This window comes from Symphalangus syndactylus, chromosome 1 (assembly GCF_028878055.3).
Source record: "Symphalangus syndactylus isolate Jambi chromosome 1, NHGRI_mSymSyn1-v2.1_pri, whole genome shotgun sequence".
NCBI classification, from domain to species: domain Eukaryota; kingdom Metazoa; phylum Chordata; class Mammalia; order Primates; family Hylobatidae; genus Symphalangus; species Symphalangus syndactylus.
Genome location: NC_072423.2, coordinates 16,108,076 through 16,131,647, shown reverse-complemented (window position 1 = coordinate 16,131,647; position 23,572 = coordinate 16,108,076). Strand labels below are relative to the sequence as shown.

Genomic DNA, 23,572 nt, shown 5'->3' with positions numbered 1-23,572 from the left:
CAGAATGGGAGAAAATTTTTGCAATCTACTCATCTGACAAAGGGCTAATATCCAGAATCTACAAAGCACTCAAACAAATTTACAAGAAAAAACAGCCCCATCAAAAAGTGGGTGAAGGATATGAACAGACACTTCTCAAAAGAAGACATTTATGCAGCCAACAGACACATGAAAAAATGCTCATCATCACTGGCCATCAGAGAAATGCAAATCAAAACCACAATGAGATACCATCTCACACCTGTTAGAATGGCCATCATTAAAAAGTCAGGAAACAACTGGTGCTGGAGAGGATGTGGAGAAATAGGAATCCTTTCACACTGTTGGTGGGACTGTAAACTAGTTCAACCATTGTGAAAGACAGTGTGGCGATTCCTCAAGGATCTAGAACTAGAAATACCATTTGACCCAGCCATCCCATTACTGGGTATATAACCAAAGGATTATAAATCATGCTGCTATAAAGACACATGCACACATATGTTTATTGTGGCACTATTCACAATAGCAAAGATTTGGAACCAGCCCAAATGTCCATCAATGATAGACTGGATTAAGCAAATGTTGCACATATACACCATGGAATACTATGCAGCCACAAAAAAGGATGAGTTCATGTCCTTTGTGGGGACATGGATGAAGCTGGCAACCATCATTCTGTGCAAACTAATGCAAGGACAAAAAACCAAACACCGTATGTTCTCACTCATAGGTGGGAATTGAATAATGAGAACACTTGGACACAGGAAGGGGAACATCACACACCAGGGCATGTTGTGGGGTGGGGGGAGTGGGGAGGGATAGCATTAGGAGATATACCTAATGTTAAATGATGAGTTAATGGGTGCAGCACAGCAACATGGCACATATATGCGTATATGCAACAAACCTGCACGTCGTGCACATGTACCCTAGAACTTAAAGTATAATAAAAAAGTAAAAATAAAAATAAAAAAATAAAAATAAAAAGTGTGCCTCTGTCATTGACAGGAAGGCGACCAAGGATAAATCACTTAACCTCAGGTTTTTTTCATTAGTAAAGTAGAGATATTAACGTGTGCCTAACTTAGGTTTAAACACAACACTTAAATTTGGGTCATTGCAAGAATGAAAGGAGTATATGAAGTCGCTGTAGAACACTGTAGAATACTGTGTAAAGCAGTTATTTTTATTCATTAGTCCATAATGTCACTGACAATAGAGACAGTAGTGATGTCTTTCTATCCTGATTTGTCTCTCTTCATTGGTACTGATGGATGGGGCCAAGCTTGCAGTAGATGAGTTCTTCACTGTGTTTCTTACCTGGATTTTGAAGATCCTGAAATACAGAAATATTGTTTAGAAACAACATTTTCTCTGGGTCTAATAATTTTCTTTTACATGAATGTACTTACATCACTGAGGGGAAGTTATTGCCAGTCCTGAACATTCTAGAAAGAAGGCCAGTAAAACTCAGTGATTAAGAAAGTTTTGAAAACCTTTCCCTATAGCCAAATTGGCTTGTCACTGCCTTCTGAAATATAACGTGTGCGTGTCATTTCTGCTTTTGTTCCTAACAGTTATCATTTCTCTTTTTATTTTGTATAGAATGTCTTCCCTCTCTAGTCTTTCCTTTGTTTAGAACCCAATTAAGTGCACTTTTTCTAAAAGTAGACTTTTTTTGATTACTTCGGCTGTCCAGTAAAGACCATTCTTAAAAAGTCTTTGGTGGGCCGGGCGTGGTGGCTCAAGTCTGTGATCCCAGCACTTTGGGAGGCCGAGGCGGGTGGATCACGAGGTCAGGAGATCGATACCATCCTGGCTAACACGGTGAAACCCCGTCTCTACTAAAAATACAAAAAATTAGCCGGGCGGGGTGGCGGGCGCCTGTAGTCCCAGCTACGCGGGAGGCTGAGGCAGGAGAATGGCGTGAACCCCAGGAGGTGGAGCCTGCGATGAGCTGAGATCGCGCCACTGAACTCCAGCCTGGGCGACAGAGTGAGACTCCGTCTTAAAAAAAAAAAAAAAAAAAAAAAAAAAAAAAAAAAGTCTTTGGTGAATGCGTAATTTACCATAATATGTATGTATCATTTGCCTCTTAGGGTCAATTGTGAATTCTTTGGGGGAAGGAATATGCATTGTCCTCAACTGTTAGAAAATAATAGTAGAATTTTATGATGACAGGATGATTAGATGAATAAGAAGGGCTACCCTAGTGAGTACTATTTGGGAGCAAACAAAGTTAATTGGCCAGAAAGAGTTTAAAACATTGATTTGATGGAAAAAAGTTTTCAAAATCAATTTAAAGCTTGATGAATTTGAAATTAAGGAGGCAAAGTATTGACTTGGAAACCACTGATGTATGACCAAGAGTGTTTAAAGGAAGAAGACAAAAATTTAAGTTTCATATTTAGAAAAGGAAAAATTGAGGGTAAAATTAGACCCCTGAAGAGAAATCTGGTGGGTCTCTTTTAGTTGTCTTGCCTTCTGTAGTCAATGCAACATAACTGTTGTATTTTTCACATAGAAAAACGAATGTAGAACCTGTATCTCTTGCAAACCACATCCTGATCTTTACAAATCAATCTTCTTCCTATACCAAAATGTTCTCCTTTTAGATGGCAGCATTTGAAGTGATGGTGTGAGGTCCTAGAAAGAAATGCACAATTGTTGCATTATTTTATTTCATATTTAGATAGGTAGTCATCTTCTTATTTTCTTACCTCTTCTAACCAAAGTCAAAATACACAGAAAGTTGAATATATAGTTTTTGGAAAGAACAGTTGCTATTAAGATTGGCAGCTTCTGTTCTGAATGTTCTTAACAGGACTAGTTCTTGCTTAGCATGTTCTTAGTTTTCCAAGTTTTTCAGACAATACTAAGGCAATTTGCTTTTTCATGATAGAGATAAGTGTTACATAAAAATGAAGTTACTGTTATTGTCCATTCTCTGTTCTTTTAATATTACCTTACTGGTTTAGATTGACTTGTGATTTTCTTTCCCAGTGGAATTTTCCATTAGATTGCATTTAGAAACAATATGGGTTCTTAGACTCCAGTCAAAAATGTTCACTGCTCATGGCCACTTGTCTTCAGGCCATAAGAAAGACGCAGATTGACTGCATACACCATGAAACGATGTTCAATCACATTGGCTTTTGTAGGCTCACCTTTTAAATTATTCTTCTTGGCCGAATTTGATAAAATGAAAGGATTTTTACTTGTAGAGTCTTTGTGGCTACTTAACTCAGCTTTAGGATGCTGCATTGGCAACAACTCACTTGCATTTATAATTTAAATGTAGTGACATAGAAAGCAGACTTTCAAAGATCTGAATGTAGTTTTACAATCAAATTCTTTATCCCCATAACCTGTGGTATGTGATCATCCTGGCCCACCTTCACCAAGAATCCCATGAAGTCGGTTTAGCCAGAATTCCCATTGCATCTGATGTTTCCTCTCAGTAATTTTCCATCCACTGACTTCATCCTCCTCTTGGCTATAAATCCCCACTTGTCCATGCTATATTTGAATTGAACCTGGTTTTCTTTCTGCTTTGCAATTGTTCCTTTATAGAATCTGTGTTCACAACTTTAACCTTAACCTCTGTCCAGTTCTGGTTTTCTTTGCCAGGCAGGATTTCTATTTCTAGGATCTCTACATAGTGTATAAATTTGAAACAACAATTGTGGGGTTTCTTTTTTTGTACTTCTTTCTTCTCATCTGTGAAAAAAAATTAAGAACTTTATATCTGGATTTTCTCTGAGAATAAGTGTAATATTTACAGGGCTTATAGTATAAGACAGAGGCATAGTAAGGAAGAGGAAAGAGAGAATGGTGAACAAGAATTTCTATTCCAGTGGAGATTAATTTGTCATACTGGGATGTGTCATTATTTGCTAAGTTATGTAAGTCAAATTATTTCCTATACATTATTTTTTATCTTTTGTAGTAAAATTTAAATATTCTATGGTGAGAGAAGACCGAAAACTCTAAATGCCGTGGCATTATGGGCCCAGTTTATTTTGGTTAATTTTTGCATCCTTAGCATCCAGCCCAGCAGCAGATAGATACAGAGCAGGTGATAAGCAAATATTTCTTTTTTTCCAAATATTTATTGATTAAGCAAATGAATAAAAATGAAACGAAAGTTCTATTCTACAAGTAATTTTTTAAAAAACCTGGCTAAACTGAACTCTTGAAAAGGAGGCTAATTCAAACACTTGGTCATTTCTACTATTGTTTTAAGTAGAAAAATCACAAACAAGTATCTAACTGAGCACTGAAGAAAAGAGATAACAGCTTAAATAAACTTGCAAAGGTGTTGATACTGGCATGCATACACAGAGACATTCCTAACACCTTGTTTGACTGTTCCACACAATTTTATTTCACTGGTAACAGTTTGCTGAAGAAATGGAGACAAACTGATATTAACAGAATGCTTCTCTGAGCTTGATGAAAGCATATTAACCAGACAGATAATAGCAACTTCTAGGAACTTAGTTGCTTCCTAACTCCTGCATAATAGAGACCTAAAGGTGAAGGTGAGAGTTTTATTTAATTATGCTCATTATGACTATCACAGCCCACTCAAGGATACAGAATGATCACTTCCTTCATTCTATCATTGCTTTAACTTAACAGACACCATCATTTTTCTGGCCAGTGAAAAATGTTTATTGTGTTCATCCTTTTATCTAGATTGGTGCTTCCCAGTAGAATTTTTGATGCTGATAGCAATGTTCTAATATCTCTATTATCCAACACTGTGGCCATAAGCCATGTGTGGCTTTTGAGCCTTGGACGTGTGGCCAGTGCATCTGAGGAACTTGATTTTTAATTCAACTAATTTGAATTTAAATTTAAATAGCCGTATTGGCTAGTGGCTCCCATACTGCACAGGGTAGCTTCAGACTGTAGCACCGGTGTTCTGTGGTGGTATCTGGCTTTGGGCCAGATAGAGTCAGGGTTTGAACCCAGTGCTGCTATAATATTTACAAGTTATGGGAATTTTGCCACATTCCAAGGGATGACTACACACACACGCACCCCCCTACAGCCTAAGTAGACTTACCAAGGAGTCAATGTATAAAATATGCGTCTACAATAGTTACTGATGTATATTAGGCCAGCAATGATCCTCAAAGTCCCCTCACTTTCTGGATATATTATAGATAATAATTACAGTTTCTTAAGGAATTACTTTGGGCCAAACACTCTGCTGATCACCTTCCATACTTTAAGGTTAAGCAAAGTGACCAAGGCAGCAAGTGATGAAGCCTAGATTTAAGCCCAAGGCTGAGTCCAAAACCTATATGTTTATATATCATATATATGGGGTAATAACATATATAGTACATAATATATAATATACATATACATTATAAAATATATAATTATACATTTCTATATTAAAAATATTTTTCATATATTATAAAATATGTTTATAATATATTTGAAATATATATAATTATATATTGCATACATAATAATATGTAAATATTTATATACATATAATGTATTACCCCAGCTTTGCCTTTTAGCTTCCTGAGTGTGGGATGAATGGCTTATCCTTCCTCCTTGGCAGAGCACTTTGAGTTTGACAGGAGCTCAACATATGTGGGTTTATCATTGGCTTATTTCGTACAGAAGGCATTGATGAATAAGAAGGAAGATAGTATGTTGGGGGTGGCAATTCACTCCCTAGAGAGTATCAGTACAACAGTGTCTCTTTTCACTTGTTTCAGAAGCTCAAAGAACCCAAGAGCACTGTGTGATAGGCTGCTTTTGCAGAGGAGTATAGGAAGATTAGAACCGAGACCTCAGTGTCTCCTGCAATGATTCACAGCAACTTGGCCAGAGACCAGTATGTAGAACTTACCTAAGACAAGCCTCAGGACATATTTCAGAGTATCAACTTGCAAAAAAACCCATTTCTGAGTGCTAACATCATTGTATGTTGTCTTTTGCTACATAATTTTATTCTTATTTTGTTAAAAAACAAAATATATTTTTGATAATTTTTCTTGTCACTCTTTGATTCCTGGTATAATAATAGCAGGGGCCCTGAATCATAGAATGAGGCCTAAAGACTCTGACAGTTGCAGCAGAATGGGGAAATTGGTTATGCTCACTCAGAAGAAGTGACAGATGCTCCTCCATCTCATGTGATGCTGGGAGGCGTGGGCATAGTTTCACGATCATCTTTACCGAGGTAGGCAGGGAGCTCATGTGAACTTGATTCTAACCATTGGCTCCAGCTTAGCATGGGCTTCCTGTTAAGTAGGGACAGCAATATTGACACTCTACAATGCACAAAGTGTGAGGATAATGTAAGACAGATAGGACTGTTCCTTGCAGATGGTAGGTAAGTCTTTGACTCTGCACCAGGGAAGAATGAGCTTGGGTATAAGAGCTCATAACAGCTGCCACTCTGGGCCCTGGTCAGCTCTTTAGGCTCAGATAGAAGCCCTCACACATGCGTAGCTGAGTAAGAACACTCTCTTTGATAAGAACAATTTTAAGAGGGGCAAATAGAACCATATTAGGGTTCTATTTTTATCTTATTTCTCAATGACATGACACTGTTCTGAATGCTGGATGCTTTATTGACATGAGAATAAAAAGGGAGACTCTTCTGGTGCTGACAACAAGGTGTGACTCTCAAAAACTGGCCATTCCGCAGTAGGCATGTGGCCCTGCTCTCAAAGTTGCATCAGTAAGAATGGCTCAAGATCAATTTTTCTGAAAATCTAGTCATTATTTTTTGGCAGGCATTCTCTAAATATAATTGGCTTATCACTAAAATCCTATGTAGCAGGTTAACTCATTTAGTTACTTGGGATTACATTTTGTATTCAATGTATCTTGGAGGTACACCAAGAAGTTACCTTCATTAAAATTAGATGTCCTTTGACTGCAATCTGGAAAGAAGTGTTAAATGGTTTAAATGGGCATTTTATAACACCTGCTTTAAAAATTCTGTAGTATAAAATACTTATTTATAAGCTTTATAATGCAAAACTTTGAGACCTTTGGTTTGAGTGGATCTGATATTGCTGTTGAGATACTTGACCTTTTCTGCCAACCTTTCCTTCACCTACCTGATGGACAAGTTTCAGAGCTTTCTATTAAAGCATAAATCCATAACTTTTATTAAGGGATTAAAATCCTAGTCTTTTTGTTTGTGCACAAAATAAATCAATCTGTCTTTAATTAGTGGTGTAGATTATCTTCAAATGCTTTCCAAAGAGCTTTAACTCTTAGCTGTAGGATATCTTAGCTTAGCTATCAGGTTAGAACATTTCTTCAAGATTACTTGAAGTGCATGTGATAATCTATTCTTCTTATTGTTCTAAATTTTAGAACTCTGGGATCAAGTCAGACCACTAGAAAACCACATATTTCGAGAATCAGACAATAGTTTTGGCCTGTTTGTTTGTTTTTATTTTATTTATTTATTTACTTTTTTGAGACAAGAGTCTCACTCTATCCCCCAGCTGGAGTGTGGTAGCACCATCTCGGCTCACTGCAACTTCTGCCTCCCGAGTTCAAGCAATTCTCATGCCTCAGCCTCCCCAGTAGCTGGGATTACAGGTGCCCACCACCACGCCCAGCTAATTTTTTAATTTTTAGTAGAGATGGGATTTCACCATGTTGGCCAAGCTGGTCTCGAACTCCTGACCTCTGGGGATCCACCCTCCGTGGCCTCCCCAATGTGCTGAGATTACAGGCATGAGCCACTGCACCCATCCTGTTTTTTTTTTTTTTTTTTTTTTAACTACATGTACATATTTTCTTCAGTGTCATGCATGTGACCATGTCAAGGGATGTTGTCAGAGAAATGCTATTAGGACTTCTTTTTGTAGGGCAGAGGTTGTGGATTTTGTGCTTCATATACACAGTGAGACCTTCATGGGGATTCCTAGCATAAATGTAGTCCTCCCTTGTTATCTGCACTTTCACATTTTGTGGTTTCAGCTTCCTGAGGCCAACTAAGGTCCAACAATATTAAATAGAAAATTCCAGAAATAATACATTTTAAAATTCCCTGTTGATTTTGGGTAGTGTGGTGAAATATGCTGTCCTGTTCCATCCCACATGGGACATGAGTCATCCTTTCGTTCAGTGTATCCACACCGTAGATATTACCTCCCCTGTTAGTCACTTAGTAGCTGTCTTGTTTATTGTATTGAAAAAAAACGTAGTATGTAAAGAGTTCAGTGTTATCTAAAGTTTTAGTCATTCACTGAGGGACTTGGAACGTATTCCCTATGAAAATATGTTGCCCAGTTCTTTTTATGAAAGAATGCTGTGTTTCCTAATTCTTGATACCTAAGGAAAACTAAACTTTTCCTGAACATTTTTTTTCTTTTGGCCGTTCATCTTTTTTAATTTTAATTTTTAATTTTTATGGATACATAGTAGGTGTACATATTTATGGGATACATTATATAATATATATTAATATTATATTTATATATAAACATTATATATATTTATTGACAAGGTCTCACTCTGTCACCCAACTGAAGTGCAGTGGCACTATCCTGGCTCACAGCAGGATAGTGACCTTTTAGGCTCAAAGAATCCTTCTGCCTCAGCCTCTCAAGTAGCTGGGACTACAGACACTATGCCTGGTTAATTAAAAAAAATTGTAGAGATGAGGGTCTTGCCATGTTGCCCAGACTGGTCTCAAACTCCTAGCCTCAAGTGATCCTCTTGCCTCGGCCTCCCAAAGTTTTAGGATTACAGAAGTTAGTCACCAGGCTTGGCCTACATGAGATATTTTAATACAGGCATCCAATATATAATATTCATATCAAGGCAAATGGGGTATATATCACCAAAAGCATTTATCATGTCTTTGTGTTACAAACATTCCAATTATGCACATTTAGTTATTTAAAAATGTACAAAAAATTATTATTGACTATAGACCCTGTTGTGCTATCAAATACTAGATTTTAATCATTCTATCATACTTTTGTACCCATTAACCATCCCCACTTTCCCGCTCCCATCCGCATCACCCTTCCCAGCCTCTGTTAACCATTATTCTACTTTCTATCTCCATGAGTTCAATTGTTTTAATTTTTAGCTCCCACAAATGAGTGAGAACATGCAGTTTGTCTTTCTGTGCCCAACTTATTTCATTTAACATAATGACCTCCAGTTCCATCTATGTGGCTGCAAATGACAGGATCTCATTTTTTTTTTAATGGCTGAATCGTACTCCATTGTGAATATGTACCACATTTTCTTGATCCATTCATTCACTGATAGATACTTAGGTTGACTCCAAATGTTGGCTATTGGGAATAGTGCTGCAGTAAACATGGGAGGGCAGATATCTTTTAGATTTACTGATTTCTTTTCTTTTGGGTATATACCTAGCAGTGGATTTACTGGCCCATATAGTAGTTCTATTTTTAGTTTTTTCAGGTACTTGTACTAATTTATATTACCATCAGCAGGGTACAAGGATTCCCTTTTCTCTACATCCTCGCCAGCACTGGTTATTTACTGTGTTTTGAATAAAAGCCATTTTAACTGGGTTGCAATGATATCCCATTGTAGTTTTGATTTGCATTTCTCTGGTGATCATTGATGTTGAGTGCCTTTTCATATACCTGTTTTCCATTTGTATGTCTTTTGAGAAATGTGTATTCAGTTATTTGGTCCATTTTTAAATTGGATTATTGAATTTTTTCCTGTTGGGTTATTTGAGCTCCTCATATATTCTGGTTATTAATTCCTTGTCAGATGAATAGTTTGCAAATATTTTTCTCCTATACTTTGGGTTGTCTCTTCACTTTGTTGATTATTTCATTTGCTACTGTAGAAGCTTTTTAACTTGATGTGATCCTATTTGTTCATTTTTGCTTTGGTTGCTTATGCTTGTGGGGTATTACTCAAGAAATCTTTGTCCAGACCAATCCTGGAGAGTTTCCCCAGTGTTTTCTTGTAGTAGTTTCATAGTTTGAGGTCTTAGATTTAAGTATTTAATGGATTTTGATTTGATTTTTGTATATGGATAGAGATAGGGATCTAGTTTCATTCTTCTGCATATGAATATCCAATTTTCTTAGCACTATTTATTGGAGAGACTCTTTCCCCAATGTATATTCTTGGCACCCTGGTCAAAAATGAGCTCATTGTAAGGGTATGGATTTCCTGCTAGGTTGTCTATTTTGTTCTATTGATATATGTGTCTGTTTTTATACCAGTACCATGCTATTTTGGTTATCATAACTCTGTAGTATAATTTGAAGTCAGGTAATGTGATTTCTCCAGTGTCGTTCTTTTTGCTCAGGTTGGCTTTGGCTATTCTGGGTCTTCTGGGGTTCCATATAAATTTTAAGATAGTTTTCCTATTTCTGTGAAGAATATCATTGGTATTTTGATAGGAATTGCATTTAATCTGTAGATTTTGGGGATAGTATGGATATTTTAAAAATATTGATTCTTCCAATCCATGAACATGGAATAACTTTCTATATATTTGTGTGTCCTTTTCAGTTTCTTGCATTAATGTTTTATAGTTTTCATTGCAGAGATCTTTCACCTATTTGGTTAAATTTATGCCTAGGTATTTTATTTGTAGCTATCATAAATGGGATTACTTTCTTGATTTCTTTTTCATATTGTTCACTGTTGGCACAGAGAAATGTTACTGATTTTTGTATGTTGACTTTGTATACTGCAACTTTACTGAATTTGTGAATAAATTCTAATAGGTTTTTGGTGGAGTCTTTAGGTTTTTCCAAATACAAGGTTATATCATCTGCAAATAAGGATAATTTGACTTCTTCCTTTCCAGTTTGGATGCACTTTATTTCTTTCTCTTGTCTGATTACTCTAGCTAGGATTTCTAGTATTATGTTGAATAACAGTGGTGAAAGTGGGCATCCTTGTCATGTTCCAGATACTAGAGAAAAAGTTTTCGGTTTTCCACCATCCAGTATGATACTAGCTGTGGATCTGTCATATATAACTTTTATTTTGTTGAGGTATATTTCTTCTACACACAATTTTTTGAGGGTTTTCCATCATTAATTTTTTTGAGTCATTACTCCCCAGACTGTGTTCTGCAGTCTTTTTCTTTTTTTTTTTTTGAGACAGAGTCTCGCTCTGTCGCCCAGGCTGGAGTGCAGTGGCGCAATCTCGGCTCACTGCAAGCTCCGCCTCCCGGGTTCACGCCATTCTCCTGCCTCAGCCTCTCCGAGTAGCTGGGACTACAGGCGTCCGCCACCACGCCCAGCTAATTTTTTGTATTTTTTATTAGAGACGGGGTTTCACCGTGGTCTCGATCTCCTGACCTCGTGATCCGCCCGCCTCGGCCTCCCAAAGTGCTGGGATTACAAGTGTGAGCCATCGCGCCCTGCTTCTGCAGTCTTTTTCTAAGCAGACTGGTAAGTGGCACAAGGAAAAAGCTTTCTGGCCCCTTTATATGGTAATCATCACATTAACAGCTATGTGTGGTTGAACAGTTGAGAAGAAACAAACATTAACTTTAGTTAAATCCTGAATTTGCCAATATTTCTTACATCATGTGTGTGGTATGTGGGCATTTCAATTATGATCTGGCAGAACAGCATTAAGCAGATACCAGTTTGTGAAACGCTCCTACAGTTTCATGATTTTCCTCTTTACTTTGTTTTGGTTGCCAAGAGACTCAGAGAGAAATTTGCAAAATTTTAGACTTTAATTCCCCAGCCTGTGACCTGGACAAGGTAGCCATAGACATCTTGGTAAAATTTCAAATTCCACTTCATCCTACCTGCTTTGTGAATTGTGGCAGAGCTGTTTCTGCTGGGTCCCTGTCCCCACGAGAATGCAGGACATCGTGATTCCTCTTTCTCAACAATCACGATAGCAGGCTCTGCTTAGTTTTTCTCATTTATCTTAACTACTTATCTCTTTCTATTCTGGGCATTTTACTGACTTATGTTTTACTTTCAGTTCAGTTCTTCCAATGACCTGCAGTGAATACAGGTTGATAGACTTATCAACCAATCTCATATTTACTTGTTTCTGAAGCTTTAATATCCAGTCTCTTCCAATGAGCCCTACTCAGTGGATTTTCAACATATACTTTATCTTATAATATCATCTTTTTATGACTTTTATTTCTATCATCTTATTTTCCTTCCTTCATCTTTTTTCTTCAAATTTCTGACTTATTTATTATCCCATTTTCTTATACTTATCTCTGAAATCTGGCTCAAGTCCTTCATGTAATGAGATGATGGCATAAATAAATTACGTTTTTTTCACAATTAATTAAAAATAAATAGGTTGTTTCCTTTCTAATACCTGAAGGGATATAGTCAGATGGAAGTGGGGATGATGCCATGGCAGGGATATTAGTGGGAGTGTTGCCAGATCATTTTGGAGAATGGGAGGTGTTAGGCAGAGCTGGGTATGCATGAGGCTCTTTGAGGCCCTGAGCAGCATGGAATAAAACAGTGTTTCCTGTTCTGACTGACCCTAGCAGAAATCTCAGCTTTGTGCCTGACCAGTTGTCCCTTCTGGGTCACAGCCATGCAAGAGAGACCTTGGCCATGCTGGTGTTGTCGTCTCAGGATAAGGTGTCAGCTCCCTCCCAAGTGTGTGATTTGGAATCCTGATGTGCAGCAGCATGCAGGACAAAGCGCCTGCCACCACAGAGTGTGCCCCTCACTGCTCTCGGCTGCACTCACAGCACTGACTCCAGCTACTCTGCAATATTTTGGGAGAAATTACTTGTGTGCTTACTTCATTGGTCAAAATTCTCTTCCAGCTGAAATCGAGTGACCTACAATCATCTTTTTTTGCTTCCTGGATATTCTGGAGTGACACAATAGAGTGCATTGAGAACAAATGTTTAATTATTGAACAGGGCCCTGCCTCTGAACTGTTTGACTAAAAGAAATACCACAGACATATTTCTGACCCTGATGCCTCGGACTTTGTTTTATGCCTTGATTTGTCAACATCCATTTGTCTTTTTCAAAACCGAAGTAGAGAATTTCATAAAAATTTTATTTGTCTTGCATTGGAATGAATACACCTCACTTATTTGATTGAAGTTGCCTCCTTTTCCCAGTTTTATTCCTCCTAACATCACTACCAGTTGAATACTTCAGAAACACCTCTTTTACATAGGTTACAGCATAAAACCCTTTAATGACTCCTGTTACCTATAGGTTAAAATCTAAACACATTATTATTTTGGATTTCCAAGTCTCCAAAGTTTGGGTCCAGTTTTTATTTTTAGCCTTATTTTTGATTAGTGCTCCTTTCACAAACCATTTGCTACAATCACACAAACGTTTCCATTTGTTGCTTTACGATTTTGCCTTGAATGTGTTCCAACACAGGTCCTTAATCTACATAAATAATATAAATAGTAGTAGAAGCAGTGAAAATAATGGTGACCACATTGAAATGTTTCAATCATGTATTTTTTTTTCCTGTCTTTCAACTATTTGTCATTTGTCTTCTTTTTACACGTTTCTTCACCTATCTTAACATCACGTCAGGGTCCTCTCAGCCCGCTTTTCTCTCTTATGCCTTCTGGACCACTGTGGCTAGAAATAAACCCTCTTTCCTGAGTTACTTTGATTCTTACTGTCCAATCATTGGTGACCACATTCTGGGCAACTTCTGCAACTAGGTACCCTTTTTTGTGTGTTTAGAAAGTTCTCAACTTTTAGGAGTGACTTATGTGCATTTTTCAATGTGAATGGCACCTATTTCAAACCTTTTGTGGGATGTGTTGATTATATGTAGAAAATTAAGTTCTATTATAGCTAATACATACCTGCACACACATGCATAAATAGGAGCAGTAAATGAGAGGAACAAAAACACTTACATGCAAATGGCAGGTGGTGACTCCTCCCCTCCTGTCACTGAAGCCACTCGGAAGATTTCTGTGTTCTCTCTCCTCCCTCTTCCTCCTCTTATTTGCAGGTCTCCATTTTGATGAGTTTTTCTGATCTGACAAAGTAAAATGGGGACTGTGAACTGAGTTGCATTAATATAGTTCTAATTGAAAGTAGTCCAAGTTTACTATTTAATTTATTGTGTAATATTTAGTTACAAAATTTTGTGTTGATGAATGTGCTTTTTTTTTTTTTAATTGTGAGATGTAAACAAAAATTTAGAGGAGATCCATACTTAATCTTGTGCTTTTTTCCAGATGTTTTGGCTCAGTCCTGCAAGCATTATACTAATGACAAGAGTAAAATCAATGGAGATAACATAGGGATGCAAACATGAGCGCTTTAATCTATTAGACAACTTGATAATTCACATTTAGATTGCAATGAAATGAAGAGAAATGTGCTGTCCTCTAATTTAATTGTTTGGCTCATTATTTTCTCAGAAAGGATGCTATGTGATTCTTTCTGAGGTCAGCTGAGGATTTCTTGGAATGCTGTGGAGGGAGACCTGGCACAGGGTGGAATGCAGACCTCCTGGGGACTGGCTGCATCAGCAAGATGCCCTCTCCTTTAGGCTGCAGCTACATCTGTGAATCATACATTTGGGAGGAATGTAGATTTTACTTGGGGATTTAACCTACTTACAGTTTGTGGAAAATATCCGAATGGAATTACGAAGGCATCACCTAATTATAACAACACATTTATTTTCCTTGACAGTCTTTGGTTTTGACTTGTTTGAATTTGTTTATTTAAAGAAGGTTGGTAGGTGGCAGTTTTTGTCTGCCATGTGTGGTGTGTATGCATGTGATAGTGACCTAGCTAAAAATATTTGCATATGCCCACAGGCCATTGGTAAAATCAGAATCAGCATAGAAATGAATCAATTTATGCTTTGCGAGGATCCCATTTTTTTGTATATACAGATGGGATAGTTGAATCAGGATGCATGATACTCCAGTGCATTTCTGAATTTTACTGCACCACCTGCAGCCTGTCTTTGTGCACCTGAAAACCCTTCAGAAGCAATGATCTCTGTATGTGATGTCCTGCACCCTGCTGAATTCATGCTGTGACGTTGTACATTGTCTCAGGGGAGGTGAAAAACAAGAGGGTTTAGACAGAGGCTCAATTTAGCTCTGGAATATGGGGGAAAAGAGCCTACAAAAATTTGCATACAATCTCTATTATTTTGTAATTGTGGAATTATTACTATTTTTCATTTAAGTCACTCATTCAGTGCACTTTATGGAGATTACCTTAATGGGAGTGAGTGTTTGGGGTCATTGGGACTCCTGGAGCTTTTTCTTAGTTGGAGGACAACTTTTTATTACAGTTTTAATTTTTAAATTAATTTTTAAATTTTATTTTATTATTTTTTAAATAAATAAAATTTTAATTTTAATTTATTATTTTTTACTTTTATTAATCTATTAATTTTCTATTAATTAATTTATTAAGGTTTTATTTTTTTCTTCTTTTTAGACTTCAATATTAGCCTGAAAGTAATTGAGAAGCCAATTCTAGAATTCTTGAGCTAACTGCCATGAATATTATGCAAAATCAATGGATAATCTCCATACTTTTTATATGTCATAACAACCGTTTGGTTAACCATTGTGGAAGATTTCAATTTTCTTTGAATCTCTGAATAGGCCTATTTGAATGTTTTTTAAGGAGAAGAAAACAGATTTGTAGTGTGAAATTTGGTGTAGGAAATGCTGATAATAATTAAAGAGGAGGCCGGGCATGGTGGCTCACACCTGTAATCTCAGCACTTTGGGAGGCTGAGGCAGGTGGATCACTTGAGGCCAGGAGTTGGAGACCAGCCTGGCCAACATGGCAAAACCCCATCTCTACTAAAAATACAGAAATTAGCTGGGTGTGGTGGCGTGCATCTGTAATCCCAGATACTTGGGAGACCGAGGCAGAAGAATCGCTTGAACCTGGGAGGTGGAGGTTGCAGTGAGCTGAGATTGCACCACTGCATTCCAGCCCCGGTGACACAGTGAGACTCCCTCTCAAAAAAAAAAAAGTTAATTAAAGAGGAAATTAGGAATAAGAAAACAAGAAGCAGGTAATGATGTGTGCAGAGTAGAACATACACATACACACAAACACACACACTGAGATTTTAAAAGCAGTCTTGAGAGAAGGAGGATGAATTTGACATGGCTGTGAGAGTCCCATGGGAGAGAGCCAGAGTGTTTTGCTATGCGCTGGCATGAGGAGAGAGATGGAGAGATTATATGTACACTGTATACAATCAATAGGTAGGATTTGGGAGCTCAGCCATGTGGACACACTGAATTTTCTTCCTTAGGCTGTGCTAAGTGTGTTAACTTGGGTTTCTAAAGTTTTCTCTATCTTAAGTATCATGTAAACTTGGCATAATAAGGCATGATTAAACAGGGAGGCTAGAGAAAATATGCATTCCATCTTTCAAGAAGAATCCACAAACTGAACCTTGCTTCTCACACTGCTCTAGTGCTCATCCAGGCACTTGTTTCCTCTCAGAACAAGTATTTGCTGTTAGGGAGAATCTTAAAAGATGGGCTCATGTTTCCCTATGGAGGGACTTGTGTTTGGGCCTTCCGCTTTCCTCTGCCCCTCATCCTGGACATTCCTCCAGGAGAAGGAGGCATGTCCCTTCCCTGACTGGTGAGAAGGAGGAACTGGCCATGCTTGGCTCAGTCCTGATGGCTTCCTTTTTCTCTCTCCCCCAGGGTCATCTGCCTGTCCATGGCATGCATTCTCATCTGCTCTTTGGAGCCCAAATCTTGCCTTTACTAATAGCTAGCTGTGTAATCTTGGAGAAATTTCTCAAATTTTTGGTGTCTTACTTTTTTATTTTCTAGATGGAAAATAGATGTGATAATAGATTGCCTCCTTGGACATTGTATGGAAGATTCTTTAAAGATAAGGAAGACTTTTGTAGAGGTAAACAGATTAAGCACAGCATACACTATCTCTCACCTCAGAGACAGAGCCAACACATCCACGATATGTGTCTTGTTGAAGGGGTGATATTAAAGGATAGGGGTGTTACACTTACTAAAAGCTGTCTGTACCTGATGGACACTTGATAAAACTTTGTTAGATGAAGCCCTAATTGAAAGAAGGAAGCTATATTTTGAAATGTCTCCAGATGATTCTGCTAAATACCCCTTTTCCTCTCCTGCTACAACACACACACGTGCTCGCACACATATACACACACACACACACACACACCACATTTGTATATATAAGCACATCACCTATTGAGAGTCATTGTGAAACCTCCCTCTTTAGAGCTGTCTTTTATTAAATTATTTATGACACATATGCTTTCTAAAGACAGCAGGCTGGTAATTTCTTTTTCCTCTTGACAAGCACTGTTAAGAATATACTTATTTTGTACTATTTTAAAAAGTAATATTTACAAACCACTAGCATTTTCTGAATTATATTCTACAGCATACACTACTTGCTTCATGATCCAAATATAGTATATTGAATAGATGGCGATGTCCTTCACAGTCACTATTGAATCATAAGGCGCTGAAGGGAAGTCTGGCTCATGGGAAGTGCTCTCTCATACGGTGAGAGCAAAGGCTGGGACACGACCTTTGATTTCTTCCTTCTGTTATAATAATAGATTTTTTAAAAGTTCAAGCTCAAAATCTAAGTTGTCGTTCATGTTATATTCACTAATAGTGTATATTATAGCTAGATATATGTAAATATAGGTCTTTAGAATATCTTCATCTAAAATAATTATTTGCAGACAACACATCTATCATTTAGGTTCATGTTGTAGAAACCTGGATTATGGCTTAAAAAGGTTTCTAGTCACTCATTACTAATTTTCTTTACTTATACTTGCCTTTAATTCAATTTTGAAAATACATATAATATCAGAGATTTCCTTCTTGGATGTTATATGGAATGGTGAAATAATACCCTTTAGTAATTGAGAAACGTGGAGAATTTAGGAGGGTTAAGCTCAAGACAATATAGGCAAGGAGTACAAAGGCTTGGTTAAAAAAACAAACAGGTTATTTATATGTGGCTTATCATGAGATCATATAGTTTGATATGTGTAAAAAGTAATGCGCAGATATGTGGTAAAGTAGGGAAGATAAATAAAATTTACTCAATCTGTTTCTCTTAGATAGAAAGCTAGTGCCATATATTCTTTTTTTAATCTTCAGGGATAAACATAAAACATGGGGGAGGGGGGAGGGACAGCATTAGGAGATACACCTAATGCTAAATGACGAGTTAATGGGTGCAGCAAACCAACATGGCACGTGGATACATATGTAACAAACCTGCACATTGTGCACATGTACCCTAAAACCCTAAAGTATAATAAAAACAAACAAACAAAAAAAAACAACAAAAAAAACATGGTCCCATAATTACCTCCGTTTCTAGTATGTTCTCTGTGTTGCAGATATGATAGTAGGTAACTGGCAAGCATTGGCTAATTTGATTCACAATTTAGTGTGGCAATAATATGTTGGCTCTAATTTTTTAAACAGAAGAAAAAATAAGCATTCGATATGTAAATTGGAAAGCATTATCTCTTTAACAGAAGATTAACTTTATTAAACATTTTGCTGCACTAGGTCTATGACATTTGAGAAGAAAATTTTACAGATTTTGGAAATCCCCAAATCTACATATATATCTTTCCATAAAGTACGCGTACAATGATTTTGAGAACAAAACTCATCTGGAAGGCACATCCTGGAAGATGGGCTTGGTTCACCCCCTGAGTGCCCACTCATGTTCACCTACTAACATATAAACTCACAGGGGTAGGGCTCCTGGTAGGACATGTGACAGATCAGAAATGTGAGAAGACAAGGGGGCTCGTGGACAGCTGAAGAGAGAGATATTCAATTGTAGAAGGCCCGTGTGTAATCTCTTTCCACACTTGTTTGTGTATTTGAATAATGTTGTATATACAGATTTGTACCTGCATTTCCCCTTCTATGCATTTCCCATGTCATTAGAAGAATTAAAATTCCTCTGTCATAGAGAAAAATAAAAATTATTTGTATTGTTGACTAGATATTTTATGTTAAGAATTATTAATGTTTGTGTGTAATAATGTCGTATTCTGAAAGTTTTTATCTTGGAAGCACACATGCTGAGGAATTTATAGATGTAATAATATGTCAAGATTTTGCTTCAAAATATGTACTTGAGAGGGGCAAAGTAAGTAGGAGTATGAATGAAGTAAGTTTGGTACTGCGTTGATAATTGTTGAATCTACGTGATGGAAATGATGGAATTTATTATACTGTTCTCTGTATTTTGCATATATTTAAACGTTTTCATTATTAAAAGTTAAAGTTTTTCTATAAATTTAATTTCTAATGGCTTTATGATGGTCACAATAAAGATATATTCATGTAATCATTTATATTATACAATTTGGGGACATTTTATATATTTTTTATTTTTCAAGATCATGTAAAGTATGGTAATCCACATTTCTCTGTGCATGAAATTTTACCAATATTTAAAATTATTCTAGGGGGAGAATTTTGGGGGTACATTACTGCACCAGGCCAGCCTGGGATACAGGCATCACGCCTGTAATCCCAGCACTTTTGGAGGCCAAGGTGGGCAGATTACTTGAGGCCAGGAGTTTGAGACCAGCCCTGGCCAACACAGGAAAACCCTGTCTCTACTTAAAAATCAGCTGGACGTGGTGGCACACGCCTGTAGTCCCAGATACTTGGGAGGCTGAGGCATGAGAATGGCTTGAACCCAGGACGTGGAGGTTGCAATGAGCTGAGATTGTGCCACTGCACCCCAGCCTGGGCGACAGAGTGAGAGTCTGTTTCAAAAAATAAAAAAATTTCCTGCAGCAATGGATGTAATCATTTAAAAGTGATATGCACTTTTCCAGTTGTTTCCTAAGTAGACTTAATTGTTTCCCAGATAGACGGGATATTTTTTCTAATATTATGAGAATGCCTGAGCCACCTCATGCTATTAGTATTGCCCATCGTCGTTTAAAAATATATCTTAAATTGATAGGTCATTTCATTATGGACATTAGAAGAATAGATACTTCTGGAAATATGAGAAATTTATGCTGGTTGTAGAAAATTTGGAAAGTGCAGAAACATCCCAACAGTAAAAGAAAAACCACTGTTGAAGTGCGAATTTTTCTTTTTTTTTTTTTTTTGAGACGAAGTCTCGCTCTGTCGCCCAGGCTGGAGTGCAGTGGCGCGATCTCGGCTCACTGCAAGCTCCTCCTCCTGGGTTCACGCCATTCTCCTGCCTCAGCCTCTCCGAGTAGCTGGAACTACAGGCGCCCGCCACCACGCCCGGCTAATTTTTTGTATTTTTAGTAGAGACGGGGTTTCACCGTGGTCTCGATCTCCTGACCTCGTGATCCACCCGCCTCGGCCTCCCAAAGTGCTGGGATTACAAGCGTGAGCCACCGCGCCCGGCCCTCTTTTTTTTAAATTTATTTATTTTTGAGACAGAGTCTTGCTCTGTCGCCCAGGTTGGAGTGCAGTGGCGAGATCTCGGCTCACTGCAAACTCCTTCTCGCAGGTTCACGCCATTCTCCTGCCTCAGCCTCCTGAGTAGCTGGGACTACAGGCACCCGCCACCACACCCGGCTAATTTTTTGTATTGTTTTTAGTAGAGATGGGATCTCACTGTGTTAGCCAGGATGGTCTCGATCTCCTGACCTCGTGATCTGCCCGCCTTGGCCACCCAAAGTACTGGGATTACAGGTGTGAGCCACTGCACCCGGCCTGAAGTGTGAATTTTTCATAACAATCTTTTTTCAAAATATTTTCAAATATTCTCTGCTGTTCAGTTATAATGATAGCTGGAGGCATTATACAACTTTATTTTGTAACATATTTTTTTCCAGTACAGATGTGAAAAGCTTCACATCTATTATTTAGTACTGCAATGTCAAATAAAGTTAGAGAGAAGTTTCAGAAAAAAAGATAAATTCGTAAAAGGCTGTATAGTCTCTGTGAGGAAAAGTGACATAGGACATTTCTCCATTGGCAGCAGTTAGGAAATGTAGAAAGAGCGTCAGAGTTTCTGACTCAGCTTTCAGATGCATGTCCTCACTTTTTCTTCATTATACCCAAATGAAGATCTTGTTTGAATTTTTTTTTATTATACTTCAAGTGTTAGGGTACATGTGCACAGCGTGCAGGTTTGTTACATATGTATAAATGTGCCATGTTGGTGTGCTGCACCCATTAACTCGTCATTTAACATTAGGTATATCTCCTAGTGCTATCCCTCCCTCCCCCCACCCCAAAACATTGCGGCACTATTCACAATAGCAAAGACTTGGAACCAACCCAATGTCCAACAATGATAGACTGGATTAAGAAAATGTGGCACATATACACCATGGAATACTATGCAGCCACAGTTACATAAAAAAAAGGATGAGTTCATGTCCTTTGTAGGGACATGGATGAAGCTGGAAACCATCATTCTCAGCAAACTATCGCAAGGACAAAAAACCAAACACTGCATGTTCTCACTCTTAGGTGGGAATTGAACAATGAGAACACATGGACACAGGAAGGGGAACATCACACACCGGGATCTTGTTTGAAATTTACAGATAGAGAAGCGAAGGCCTTGGAGATACAATGTTCTTCGGAAAGTGGTCAGAGCCTCCTAACATTGCGTCGGGGCTGTGCCCCTCCCCGCTCCCTCCTGCTTTGGCTTCTTGCCAGCCTGGGTGTTCCTGGTCCCTGCAATGCTTGCACTTTCCTGAGTTATTACTGTGGAATCTGTTGACCCTTCTTCTTGAGAAACTGTTTTCTTCAATTTTTTTTTTTTTTTTTTAAGAAAACTGTAAAGTTAATGCATACTCTTGGGAAAAAAGAATTCTAACAGAATTAAAGATTATAATTGAAACATACTTTATACACAGTTTTATATACCATTTTTTCTTGGTACTATGAACAAGTTTTCTGTGTCCTTAGAATGGTTGTAAATACCATAGTGGTTACAAGGGGCGTAGCCACATTCTAAGAGTGCATCGCCATTGACTTAATGCTCCACTGTATCCTGTAATTAGGCCATAGCCTTGACTGACCCATGCTCCTGCCTAACGGTGACCAGTCTGCACCTCAGAAGGCCAGGCTCTCCCCTTGGCTGCCACCTACAGCCAATCTAACCAGCTGTGTACCCGAGTCTCTGTTTTTTTTTTTTTTTTTAATGTTTTCCCCATTACTTCAAGGTTTGGATAAAATAATGTACTGTGGTTTGCAACCTGGCTTCCCAAATAATGAGGCTGGAAGTCACAATCTGAAACTGAGTGTTAAATTAACCCCCTGTTCAGGGAATTGAGTAATAAGGAAAAAAGACCTTGAAAGAGCTAGGAAGATTCATTTCCTCTTCTCCCTTTTTCTGATGAACAAATTATTTCAGGAAAGAGATCTTGCTTACCTCTGCAGCCTCTCTGAGATGTCCCTCATGGCCACATGAGTGCACTCAGCAAAGGACTCAACTTGGGAAGCTGTGGCCAGGATGGTATATGTCACTTTGCATTGCTTCTCATCCTTCCCTCTGTAGCTGTTTTCCTCACCTTCTTGCCATGAGTTTGCGAGTCCTTAAACAAAATAGGAGCCTTTTTAGTCATTGCCTCAGACCAGGCTTTTTAGGGAACCTGGGCTCAGGCAGAGACCTAGATGAAGAGGGAGGTAGAATGTTCCAGGAAGGAGATGCAGAATGTACAAAAGCTTTGTGGGGTGAGGGAGCATGACAGGGTAAAAGCAAAGGAAGGTTGAAATGAAAAAAAAAAAAGTAAATGGCAAATGTGAAATGTGATGGAGAAAGGAAGAGGAGGGGCATGTGATGTAAACTAGCTGGGGACAAAACCACAGAAGTTGGTGTAGACCCCGGAAGCAGTCTGGTCTTGATTCTAAGAGTAACAGCAATCTACTGTAGGGCTTCAGGGAGGATGGCAGTGGGATGGAGATGGGGTAGCGTGTTAGTCCATTTTCACACTGCTGTAAAGAACTGCCTGAGACTGGGTCATTTATAAAAAAAAGAGATTTAGTTGACTCACATTTCCTCATGGCTGGTGAGGCCTCAGGAAACTTACAATCATCTCAGAAGGGGAAGGAGGGATGTCTTAAATGGTGGCAGACAAGAGACAGCCTGTGAAGGAGGAACAGTCAAACACTTACAAACCATCAGATCTCATGAGAACTCACTCACCGTCATGAGAACAGCATGGGGGAAACTGTTCCCATGATCTGGTCACCTCCTTCCCTTGACATTTGGGGATTACAGGTCCCTTCCTCGACACGTGGGGGTTACAATTTGAGATGAGATTTGGGTGGGGACACAGAGGCAAACCATATCAGGGTAGTGACACTGGATTTGAATTTTGAAAGGGCCACTCTGGTTATGCAGGGGAGAATAGATCATATGAAGGAGGTTTGCAGTGTGGATATTGCTTGATCAGTTAGCAAGTGATGGCATGTTACTGGAGAAAGATGACCTTAGCTTGGACTACTGTGGGAATAATGGAAATAGAGAAAAATGAGAGATATTTGGGAAGTAAAGTGGATAAGATTGTTAAAGGTTGGATATGTAACCTGGGGCAGTGGAGAAGTCTTAGATGATTCCTAGGTCTCTATATCGAGCTATTT

At 38.2% G+C, this 23,572-nt stretch overlaps 1 long non-coding RNA gene across 1 annotated transcript; it reads right to left on the bottom strand.

Moving 5' to 3' along the window:
- Positions 1-856: 856 nt before the first annotated feature.
- Positions 857-22,706, bottom strand: LOC129491968 (uncharacterized). Its single transcript, XR_008660679.2, has 3 exons — positions 22,362-22,706; positions 13,790-13,968; positions 857-1,318 (listed from the first exon to the last, which is right to left on the bottom strand). It is a non-coding gene; the product is annotated as an uncharacterized lncRNA (long non-coding RNA).
- Between the last annotated feature and the right edge of the window lie 866 nt (positions 22,707-23,572).